We start from the raw sequence: 12,844 nt of genomic DNA on the forward strand, positions 1-12,844 counted from the left end.
CAAAAGAGCTTTGCAGAATCTGCATTGGAGTAATGCGAAAGCACGGATGCTGCTGTTGGTTGCTTCTGGTTGCTTAATTCACTTCTTGTTTATCTATTATAGTCTTTGGTACTTTCAAATTGTGCGCCAATATCTTCTTATGCCCTTTTTTCGACTCCACTTCCGGTTGCATGACGTCCCACCTCTACCTCATATTTATTCACTTCTTTTAGTCTGCTACTTTCAAATTGCGCGCCAATCCCTTCCTATGCCCTTTCTTCGGCTCTACTTCCGGTTGCGTGACGCCACATCCTTGAATATCCACTAAGACACCCTTTTCTCTCTCTCCGATTCCACTCCCATCTTCCTCCCTTCTCTCACGCGCGGTTCAGGTGTCCACAGAAAAAGTGTAGTAGATACTGTGCCTTTCCTTTCCTGTTAACCAGTTATTCTAATTACGTAATTAGCTTATTGGCCTAATTATTTTTTGGCAGATAGATTACGTCACCCTCTATCGATTGACGCCACTCATTAACCTCTACCATTTCTCACAACTGCTGCGGACACGATTTTGCGAACGCGTTCGGCGGACACGGCTTGCGGATACGGTCTGCGGACAGAAATCTGTGAACATAGCGAAGAATGATAGTGATGATGACAATGAGGCTACAATTAGTAATAATGATAATGCTGATATTAGCAATAATAATGACAGTCTATTTGGCTGATAAAGATAATGAGAGCAAGCGTGATGCAGCGGGTACTGACAACGCTTATAGCTTTCACATTTCTGCAGCGTAGATGGCACACAAGAACATGGCAATCTCGCGTGTGCGAGACATGTTCTTGAGATGCTGCGAAATGCGTTCTTTTCTAGCGTTACTGCAATCTGCATAACATAAGGTGCACCACGGAACACAAGAGCGAAGGTGTGCCATTCAAACACACTTTCCTGAAAGTTGCAGATACAGCGCCTTTCCTTTCCGGCAAACTACTTATGATTATATATAACAGTGGAATGAGTTTTGTTCAACTACCACCAACACTCGCCAAGGAAAGTACATTTCCACTGTTCGGCATGAGCCCTAGCCTTGCTGGATCGGCGGCGGCGGATCTCGGTATGTGCACCATCCGAGCAGAAACGGATAGCCACCGCCGTTCGCCACTGCGAACCACTTCCTGCGACTCGCATTAACCGCCCATCGATCCAAACCAATGTTTAGTAGAGAGGACTTTAATACATATTGTCACGGCGCGTAGCAGAGGAGGCGCAGGTTAAGTGCGTGGTAGGAAGAGCGTGAAGAAAAAAAAAGGATGGAGCCCGTGCTGTGCGAGTGACTGTGTGTAATCTCATTGTGTCTGTTCCCTGAGTATGATTCTACCCCGTAACAATATAAAAAGGCTAACGGAAATTTATTACCACTTGTGGGGGGAGAACATCCTGTTTCGCTTATAACGCCTCCCACGGCTGTGACAACCTCGCAAAATACTTGCATATACCTCGTCTTTCAGAATCAGGCGTAGGTGCAGCAAGTCGAGCATATATCCATCTATTTCTCCTACCACAAATCTTCCTTCATGGCAATCAAGAACTGTTAGTGGAATGTTCCTTGAAGAAGGAATGTGAGTGGAATGACACGTTTGCAATTGTACATACAGCCTTCCAAGGATCTTTTTTCAGATTTACATACCCTCGGCATCATTCCACGGCACCACCGGTGGCGCGCGCCTCGGTTCACCATCAGAATAAACGCCAGACACGGCATCCCTTTCCTTACCTTGTCGACCTTGCAGCCTCGATCTGGCCTTGTTCCAGAAGTGGTGGAGGTGACATGACAAGCGTGGCAGGTGCCAAACAGCTACCGACTTGTAGCTCCGGAGAGGCAGGGCACAAGGCAGCAAGCGGATCAAGTCTCACCTTCACCACTTCATACGTCACATTGGATTATTGAAATCGAGACACTATTTTACCGATCGTACCATTTACTTATAATACAGAAGTAAACCGGACTACCGGTTACTTTCCATTGTTCATTGTTTACAGCCGCCCACCCACCACAATTGTCGACAGTTCATTCTTCTCTGCGCCCTACTGTTCCTCCATATCAGTACCTGCCCAGTCGTATTCCAAGTTGCCAGATACCGTCAGTTTGTTCACCTCAACACCCGCTGCGATTCTACTCATCGTGTGGTCTCTTTCCGCCCTGGTGACAAGGCACTAATTTGCACACCACTCCGAACCGCCCACTGAGGCAACGAGTAGGGCAGGCTTTAAATGCGCTCTTATTCATTTTTATAATATTTCCGCTATCTGTCGCCAGGTGACGCTGCTCAGAGGACCCTACCGTTGAGAGAACGGAATCACGCCTCCGCACCCCTGGTGTTAGGGACAAATTTCACCACCGCTGCACCTCGGTCCTTACAAGATCATCAACCAAACTTCCCCTGTGAACTACATACAATATGGTGAGGCTTCCCAAAAAAAAACATAAAATATTTTGCAGTCAGACCTGCTGATCCCCCAGCCCATCGACATAACTGTGGTACTGAAATTGTTCGTATGTCTCGTTTGAAGCCATTTGTGCGCGGCGGTGCATCAGTGGATTAAGAACGGCCAGACTGGCCGCTTCCGAGCCCCCATAAAATTGTGTGAGCTTTCCATGGATCTTCTTTCACGTGTACATATCGTCATTATCCCGCGCCGCCACCGTTGGCATGCACCTCAATTTGCCATAAGAACAAACGCCAGGCATGGCATCCCTTGCCCTGTCGGCTCGACCTGTGCATACATGTATTGCTCCAATTATTTGCCTCAATCAGTAGAAAAGCTGAAACTGATGGGCTGCGCTCAAATATCGCATCGCAATCGTCGGCAATGTTTTCCTGACGCCGTAATCACGATGATTCTCAAGTCGAATCCCGCGGAATCCTGTGGAATCTCGCGAATAAGTGAGAGAGTTCTCGCCGACACTCGCTGCTAACTCACGGGCAGACAAGCTGGAGAGTTACGAGGCATAGAAGGTTTTCGCCTTAAAACATCTGAAATTGCAAATTCCCCGCTGTCAAGATACCAGAAAGACGTTCGGCGCTTCCTCTGGTTATGTGCCTACTACCGGCGCTTTGTGCGAAACTTTTGGAAATTCTCCAAGCCCCTTGTGTTTCTCACCCAGGCAATTGTATCATTCCAGTGGGAAATACCACAGCAGCAATAAATTCAGGACCTTCAACCCTGCCTACCTGTCAGTCCGTGGATTTTCACGATCAGATGGTCGATGCTTCCGCACCGGTGCAACTAGTGACGCCAGCGTAAAACATAACGAAGGCAAGCTGAAAACGACGAATTGCCCCGTCTCGCCCTCGTACCAGACGTCTCTCGACAACGCCTACACCGGCTCTTTTATTACAGGCTCTACTACTCATTACCAGTTTTTTCGCTAACGTTACAATGTTTCCGCCAACAAGCCATCGAAATATACCGATTCGCAGAACCGGCAGAGATCAGAATTTAATGGGTGGAGCAAGTAGGGATCCCAGATATATTCAAATAAGCATTTGGCACATAGCTAAACTTTCACGGTTTGACGCTGTAATCGCTATTTATAAACAGAAAACGTGATTTTATACATGTACAATTGTCTTAGTGGCAGTTATCTACAATCAAGGCACGTTGAATGCGAAGCGAAGGTTATGAATGAACGCAATAAAGCAGCACTGCAGCGCAATAGAGGCCATTTCTACGTCTTAATTTCAGAATTCTCGTTCTGTCCACGTGGGCTTACGCTGACATTCAGCATACAGTTCCCCGCACACACTATTACAATTCAAGCTTAGAAACTCCCAAACGCTTCGCATAGACGGGAGTCTCTGGAAAAGAATAATCCGGCCACCCCGCCGCTGGTGATTTCGTACTCAGCGCATTGCAACGCTGAGCCAGGATCTATGGAGTTCTAAATTGTTCTAAACTATTAAGCTGCCCCTCGCAGCCGGAGTTACTTTCAAACATTAAGCACCCATAACCAAGCCAATGCTATGAGTTATTATTCACCCCACAGATTTTCACCACTTACCCTGCATCATGCCACAAATAAATTTCCCAGAATAGTGCGGAATCTGCAGCCTGAGCATTGCTGCTGCACACGGTACATCGCGCGCCCCTTGTCGAACACACTAGCGTTCCGTTGAACGCATCAAAGTTCACCGACGTTCTTTAACTGGTTTAGAGGAAAGGGAAGGCGCAGTATATCTCACTCGCGGAATCTCGCCGACACATCTCATGGACAATTCTTGCTGAGGCGAAATTTCCCCAAGACCGAGAAAGCATTTCGTCCTAAAACGGCACCAATTATAAAAAACGCCAATCACTTTTGAAAGGAAAGCTTCACTACGCAGTGTAAAGCCAAGGTCGCCGCGTGACCTTGGCTTTACATGGGTTGGCTTTAACGCTTTACTTGGCTTTAACACCTGTGAACTTTGATGCGTTCGACGGAACGCTGGTTCAACAGCTTCGAACCCTTCTGATTATATTTAGCCATGATCGGTCATGAAACCTTATTTACAATGAATCGCTACCACAGGCACGGAACGAGACGTGTCGAAAGAATAAAGTTACATAAAACCCGATGCCGACAGGCTTTCGCTGCAAAAGGACTCGGTCGGCGATCGCACATCTCGATGGACTCATCAAACTCTCCGCGAGTTACGAGAGTGGGTTGAGCGAACGAGAAAAACGAGGCTATATGTAAGATAGCGAATATATTATTTCATCAGTCCCAGCAGCCTTAACGCACGCACATCGCACAACGCATGGGAAGCAACGTGAGCGTGCTTCTATAATCCTCAAATATCCAGCAACCACTCCGCGAAGGGAAAAGGAAAACTGGGAGGCAGGAAGATCCGCTTACGTAGGTAGCTTCGTACCGCAGAGTATTGTACTACGTATGGAGCTTATTCACGTGACGTCATTGCAGCTTTACTGACAACAATTGCACGCACAACGCAACATCAGAGACGGGGGAAGAAAGAGAGGGAGCCTCCTACGAATCATGACACGGCGCGACACCTCGAGTTTTAGCCTGCATTAGAGAGGCAAATGAAGGCAAAGCAAGGTAGCATAGAGCCTTCTTTTCTCGTAAACCAGTCATAATTTGCAGCTGTCTGCAGAAAGCATCATATACTGCGCCATCCCTTTCCTACTCGCCAATTACTAAAGAAATATGTCGTAGTATATATAAAGTAACAAATAGTATTAATGGTATTTATGACGGCGTCAGTAAAATCTGAGCTCTAGTTGGTCGGCGTTCCAAATGACGTCTCAAGCGTCCGTTAAATGAGCGCCGCGCAGCAGGGAGAACGCTGGTAGACCGGCGTCGATGCTTCGGAAACATACTTTTGTGTGCTTTTAGTTGCTAACCGCCCAACATTATGGCGGTCACGCAATACAGGGTTGCCGAAACTGCTGCTTGCTAAACTTGATAGTGTGAATAGGGTCTACACAAACGCCGCACATGCTTACCACAGTTACGCGTCACATTTCAGAGAAGTAAAGAGCAGCTTCGAGCCACGTGAGATCATCGCAGTTAGAAACGCACCCATTTCGTCGTTTCGGGGCACCGAGTAGAGTGATGACCAGTGATGACTTCTCGACTAACGAGGGCGCCGCGTTTGCAATCAGGCAATCTCTGTACGTGCCTCCACTGGTAAGAGTTCGTTTATGGCGTTTAAATCCCGAAGCGGCTCGCGCTGAATCCTTGTCCCTAGGTCGGACTGTCCTTAGTTTGGGGGCACGCGTCGCGCTCATCACTCATCACCTATCGTGCGGTGGCCGGTGGTGGTGGTGCCGTGCCGGTGGCTTGCTGCCGCGTCGTTGGTTGTAGTAAATAAGTGTTCTTTTGTACAAAGTCTGGGCGTAAGCCACTCTCAAGGAACGGACATTTAGGAAAGAACATCTTCAAATAAGTATTCCAAAGGACCAAACGCACCGAAAATCTTCACTTGCATGGCTGGTAACAAATATTTCTGTACATGAAATAAAGGGCACATTTGTCTAATCTGGAAGCATTCGTATGTTCGCGCACCAATGCAAGTAAACTCCCGTCACAGATACATTTTTATGCATGCCGTCACAGCATGCCGTCACAGCATGCCGAGCCCAGCTCGGAGGAGAACCATCCTGTTGCTTTGTGAAAGTGCCCTCAATAGCCTAATATCGATAGTGGGGACGAGGTCATGGCGTGCATGGTGAACAATTTTGACAAAGCGACTCCGAAATTCGGCCACCTAGGGTTCGGTTCTTTAACGTTCAGTGAGCTGTATCACTCCTAGCAAACCCAATATGGCGTGCAATGTTGAGCTCTTTCAACCCTGACACTTCGCCAACATCGAGCTATTCCCAGTTGGCGTCGTTATCGAATGCGTCGCTATCTCACCCACCTCAAGTCATTGATTGGTGGACCGGAACCTATTGTCACTAGATTATCTGGTTCCGGCGTTTCTTCAATTAGCGCTGCGTCTGGCGGGGCGTTCTAAACTTTGTACGTCGCATAGAAATTTTGTACAGGTTTGTGGAGACTTTGCGCCCTATCCTTTTCCAGCGTTTTATACTGTCAATGAACGCAATCCATGCAACTGCATAATATTCGCAGTAATGTCATGTTTAGTCATGTTCTATTCTGCCCAGTCAACGCCTTCGAACCACGAAGCCAAGTGTCAGAACACCTGTACAAGAAAACGACCGCAAAAATCTACACATAATTGCAAACACTGCTATAAAATTCAGTTGAGAAATTATCCGCAACATATGAAACGCGAACAAGGCAACAGCAAATGCGCAGAGGTTAGTCCTGGGAAATGCAATATTAGAGTAAGGCATTCTCAAATAAAACTAAAAAGCATGTTATCGACGAGATAACGTGTACTTTTAGTGTACTTGAGCTTTCTCGTTCATGTTTCGTTTCTTGCTTACAGTACAACATTCTACCATGTAGTCTCCCAGGGCTCGCGGATTTAATAGAAAAAACCGACTCACGTTTTTGCTGGCACGGACAGACGATGCAACGCTGGCGGGTCGGGGCCGAGTCCGGGAAGTCCCTCGTTCATCGGGCGCTGCGTCCCCAACCAATGCCTCCTCTAGAGGAGGTGATGCTCCAACGCATGGCACGTAGAGGTCGCTGCTGTAGACAGCGACGGCTGTTCGGAGCCCAACGCGACTTAAGCGCACAGTCCGTCTCGTGAAGCGCAGCCGGAACACAGCTTTCGATTATCCTTTTTTTTCTACTGACCGCACGGAACACATATAGGCCGCTAACCCAAGCCATTCACTATCACGTCTCCGATAATGGCACCCCTGTTCTCAGCGTACCCTGGCACTACATTTACATAATTCCAACCATGCCTTTTCATGCAGCTTCACGTGATCTTCACATGTTGCTGCCCCACTAATTCTTCTCTTGTTCCTCTATGCGGCGCGAGCCCCTTCTTCATACGCAGAAAGCCTCATCCATGACGATAGCCATACATATATGCCTAGCCATAAAATCAATTCTGTAAGAATGCCAAGCCCAGCACATGACTTCCAGTAATGGCGGCTACGCGGATCATTACAACGATATGGATTCAGTACCTTATCATGCCTAGCCATGTAGCAGGGTCGGGAATTCCGTCTTCCAAGGTAAACGTCTCCTAGAGGTTGCCAATTCGCGCGACGAGCAGCGTTTCATCACAGCCGTGGTGTTCTTAACTCAGCACGAACCCGAACAAAGGGAACGCTCACCAACGTTAGGCGTAGAGTGGGACGTCGGACAAGCAGTAGCGAACGCTGGCAGTATCCCAAGAATAGTCATTTGCACGAACAGCCTCACCGGTTATACTCATCGTGGTGCTCCAGATGCGGAAAAGCTTGCGCATAGAGTAAATTGCAGGTATACGGTTACAAAAGCGCCTTTTGTAGCTCGAGCTACACTACTCGGGTTGGAACAACCCCTTCTCAACTTATGTGTTGGTTGGAAGGAGTTTCGTTTGTCCTCTGCGCCGACCAAGCTGCGCATGTGCGAGAGCCACACTACGTCACAAGAACACAGCTGCCGCTGCCGCCGCCGCCGCCGCAACCTCAGCTGGGAAAAGGAGAAAGGGCGTGTCGAGCGAGAGGGGAAAAGAAAGAGCCTGATTTATTTATTTATTTATTTATTTATTTATTTATTTATTTATTTATTTATTTATTTATTTATTTATTTATAGGAAGGGAAAGGCGCGGTAACTGTCACTTGTTTTCTGTGGATGCCTCAACCGTGCCATAAGGAAAGGGAGAAAGGTGGGACAGAAAGGGGAAAGGGAGAAAGAGAAGCCGTATTGGAGGGCTGCGGAATGATTTCGACCACCAGGGGACCTTTAACGTGCGCTGACATCGCACAGCACACGGACGCCTCTTCGTTTCGCCTCCACCGAAACGCAGCCGCCCAGGTCGGGTTCGAACCCGGGTACTCCGGCACAAAAGAAAGAGCAAGCAAAAAAAGAAAGAAAAAAAAAGAAAAAGGAAAGAGCAAGAAAAAAACATTTATTTATATAGGAAGGGAAAGGCGCGGTAACTGTCTCACTTGTCTTTCTGTGGACACCGCAACCGTGCCATAAGGGAAGGGAGGAAGGTGGGAGTGAAAGTGGAAAGAGAGAAAGAGGAGCCGCAGTGGAGGGCTACGGAGTAATTTCGACCACCTGGGGATCTTTAATGTGCACTGGCATCGCACAGCACACGGACCCGCACCCGTGCTACTAGTTAACTATACCCATGCTCTTGATAGTAAAGTTAGGAAGGAGGAGGAGCAATAGGAGAAAGGGGATGTGTCGAGCGAGAGTAAGGAAAAGGGAGAGCACTGTGACTATGACAGTGTAGTTCGGCATTTGTAGACCAGCGTTCGTAAATCACCGGTGTTCCCCAATCGGAGCTCGCACCCCGGCATTTGTAGCATGGATTAAAGAAGGTGAAGAACGCTGTCGCGTTGCACTCTTAAAGACGTAGCTTAAAAAAACTGATTTATTTATAGGAAGGGAAAGGCACGGTAACTGTCTCACTTGTTTTCTGTGGACGCCTCAACCGCACCTTAAGGGAAGGGAGGAAGGTGGGAGTGAAAGTGGAAAGAGACAAAGAGACGACGAGGAGCCGTAGTGGAGGGCTACAGAGTAATTTCAACCACCTGAAGACCTTTAACGTGCGCTGACGACGAAGCTTAAGCGCTCTACCGGGGTGTGTCGAACGAGAGAGAGAAAGAAAAAAATTGGCTGTGGCTGAGCTTGGTGATTGCGAAGCAATACATGGCACTACTATTGTACCGCTTGCGGTGATGCTTGGCTGTGCTTATTCACCATGGTGATGCTCCGGTAATGTTTGCTGTTATGACTATGGTGACGCTTGACTGTACTATGTTTAGCTATTCACGGGTTGCCGCTTGAAACTCCTGCACTCGCCTTGCATGTTCTTCACGCCATTGTGCCAGAACACCTTCATCGGTTTCAGCTCGGGTAGCTCGAGTGAGAGATTTCTCCCGTGCTTTCTCCAAGCGTTTATCTCGTTGTTCGGGTGTCTCTACAGCACACCGTTTTCTTTGCTGTTCATTGTACTTCTCTCGATACACACGTTCCTTCTCTAGTCGCTGTTGTCCCTCTTCCGGTGTTTCTTGGGCGCGTCGATATCGTCTGCTAGCGTTCCATCTCTCCGAACTGGTAGTGCTGCTAGTAGATGCACGTTCCAAACTATCGGACAAATTCGTAACTTCCTCTCCTGCTTCTGTCGTCGATTCTGCTACCGAAGACATTGACCACCTCTTCCGCCTAGCTGCTTCTTGCGCTCGTCGCCTTGTAAAGCCGTTCTTCTCGCTCTTCTGTCTCTGTGGCTCGCTTTTGCTTCCTCTTTGCAGCCTGCCTAAGCCCTTTGACTGTAGGCGGCATCTCATGGCTTGACGAGAGGAGGCAGGCGGAAACTGTTACCGTGCAAGGCGACGGTGAACCCTCGCTCTTACACAGATGGTATGACGTCACGCAGCACGCAGTGCCACTTGTGAGAGAAGCAGAAGTCAGGCGGTCACTGCCACCGCGCAAGGCGACGGCGCGAGTTGAGCCCCGCTCCTACCAACACCACCTAGACTCTAGGCGGTGTTGCATCAACCCATGGCTGACGGCGACCTGGGTGGCCCACTTCACGGCCCTGGTCTGGATGAGCGGGTCTGAGCTGGCCAACACGGCCCCACTGTTCGAGGGAAGGATCACGCATAATATCCGCCGGTGGCGGTGCTATGCTGCAGCTCCATAATATGTGGTCATAGGTTGCCAATTCCTGACACCATTTGCACTCCGGCTGGATGTCCGTGTAGATTTTGCTCAACACGTATGGGTTGAAGAAACATCTAGTCTGCAATCATCGCCAGACGCATTCCTTCTCCTTCACCAATTGCTTGTCCGGGGGTAGGTAAATCCTCCGCTCAGGTTTGAAATGATTAGTAATGTCATGAAAGGATACCAGCCCATCTCTCGTGGACCTTCCCGGACCGTCAGGCTCACCTACTCGGCTGACGAAACCTCGAGCATTCATGTGAGCCGTCTCGTTCCCAGGGTTCCCAGAGTGTGCAGGTACCCAGACAATTTCCGCCTCCGTAGTCCCTCGCCCCGTGTCCCGATTAAGCAATCGCGCCGCTGTGACAGATATGCTGCCCCTCTCCAAATTTCAGATGGCTGTTTTTGAATCGCTGAAGATCAAGTCATCATCATCAGCCTGATTATACCCACTGCAGGGCGAAGGCCTCTCCCATATTTCTCCACTTAACCTGGTTCTGAGCTAGCTGCATCCACTTGACCCCTGCGAACTTCTTAATCTCATCTGCCCACCTAACTTTCTGCCGCCCCCTGCTACGCTTTCCTTCCCTTGGAGTCCAGTTTGTTACCATCAGCGACCATCGGTTATCCTCTCTTCGCACTACATGTCCTGCCCACGTTCATTTCTTTTTCTTAATTTCCACTAGAATGTCGGTAACTTGAGTTATTTCTCTGACCCACTCTGCACGCTTTCTATCTCTTAATGTTGTTGTTGTTGTTGTTGTTGTAGAGGTTATTTATTGTATGTACAAAAGGAAAGAAAAGATGTTTGCCAGCCCCGGTATCTGCTATCTTATATCTGAAGCACCTGAACTGGGGCGGCGGAAATAAAGGGATAGCGAGGAGAAGGTAGAGGAAATCAAAGAGGTGAGTGATAGGGAGAAAGAAAAGGGAAGGTAAAAATAAAAGAAATATATACACTATAGTACAGTATACAGTAGTTTGCTTGAGGCCCACCCGCAAATGTCTTAAGTCACTGAGCACTCGGCCCATCGGGCGGGCCTCCGCAATAGCTCTGCTTCCAGGCAACTGTTCACAGCGCACGCAATGGCCAACTGTACAAAGCACTGACGGCTGTCGTGGGCGATCGGCCATTATTGTGGGAAATAGCACACTTGGAGCGTTCAGTCCCAGCGCGCACTATCTGGCGAGGTGAAATAGGCGGGTCATCAAGCCCGCCTGTTCGATGTACTCACACAAGCTCACGTGAGCTCGCTCTCGGACGCGCGCACAGCCCGGCGGCCACAGGAGCACAGCTATGCTGTCCGGGATTACCCCCTGCGCTCTGTAAGCCGCCAGCAACTCACGTCGTGGTTCGGCTAGCGCTGTGCAGCGCAGTAGAAGATGTTCGAGAGTTTCTACCGCACCACAGCCGTCACACACGTCACTAGTGGCAAGTCCGTGGCGCATCCGTCATTCCCCAGGCCACACACATCCAATGCGTGCACAGAGGATCATTGCGCGTTGCAGCCGAGTCAGCGAGCGGCCGCTGACACTGTGAATGCGCTCACGTCTTGCGATGCGTGGGTCGGGGTGCTGCGTCCGGAGGTGATCGTCGATTACCGCACGCACATCCTCCAAAGCGAGTTGCTCGTCGCTAGGAGGGAGTTCATGTGCTGCGGTCGCGAGCTCGTCGGCACGTTCGTTGCCCTCTATGCCGCAAGTGCCCTGGGATCCACTGTGCCCGTATAGCGCAGCCACGCTCCGCCAAGCGCTTGAGACGCGCGCGAATCTGGCACAGCAGCGGAGTTCCCAGGCCGATGGTTCGAAGGCGGCTGAGGGCAGCGCGGGAGTCACATAGCACGGCACACCTGGGTGGCGGCGGAGTCAGTTCAAGCAGTAGATCCAGGCCTAGGCGTAGGCCCAGCAGCTCCGCCGTGGTGGAAGAACCCAGGTATGTCAGGTGCAGCTGTCTGTGCAGTTGCAGGGCGGGGATGGTAGCCGCCGCTGCTAGCGAGCAACTGACTCTGGCCACGGAGCCGTCGGTGTAAACGAGGAGGTGGTGTTGGAGTTCCTCGTAGATGACGGCTCTGGTCAGCTGCTGCACTGCACAGGGCGGTGTGGTGCGTTTCCCCGCGATTCCGACATGGTGTTGGAGTTCCTCGTAGATGACGGCTCTGGTCAGCTGCTGCACTGCACAGGGCGGTGTGGTGCGTTTCCCCGCGATTCCGACAATCTTTCGCTGAACCTCCGTAGCTGTGGGCCAGGGCGAGAAGAGGTCGTAGGGGGGCCTTGCATTGGTGAGCTGCTCGTACTCGAGCAGCGCCGCTCCCACGCGCGAGTGGCGATTATGTCGCAACCGATATAATAGCGGGCCGCCGTCCTTTGCGCGCTGTAGGCGATCGATGTGTCGGAGCGCCCGCCGCGTGGCCTGAAGTTGTAAAGACCACGCACCTGCCTCGGCCAAAGTAGCTGCGCATTGAGAGTTCTGAGGAAGGCCGAGGCAAATGCGGAGCGCCTTGCGATGCTCGACCTCTAGCTTCTTCCAGCATGGTTTGCGCAGTGTGACGAG

The sequence above is a fragment of the Amblyomma maculatum genome, chromosome 8, assembly GCF_055883805.1.
Source record: "Amblyomma maculatum isolate TAMU_Amacu chromosome 8, ASM5588380v1, whole genome shotgun sequence".
NCBI lineage: Eukaryota > Metazoa > Arthropoda > Arachnida > Ixodida > Ixodidae > Amblyomma > Amblyomma maculatum.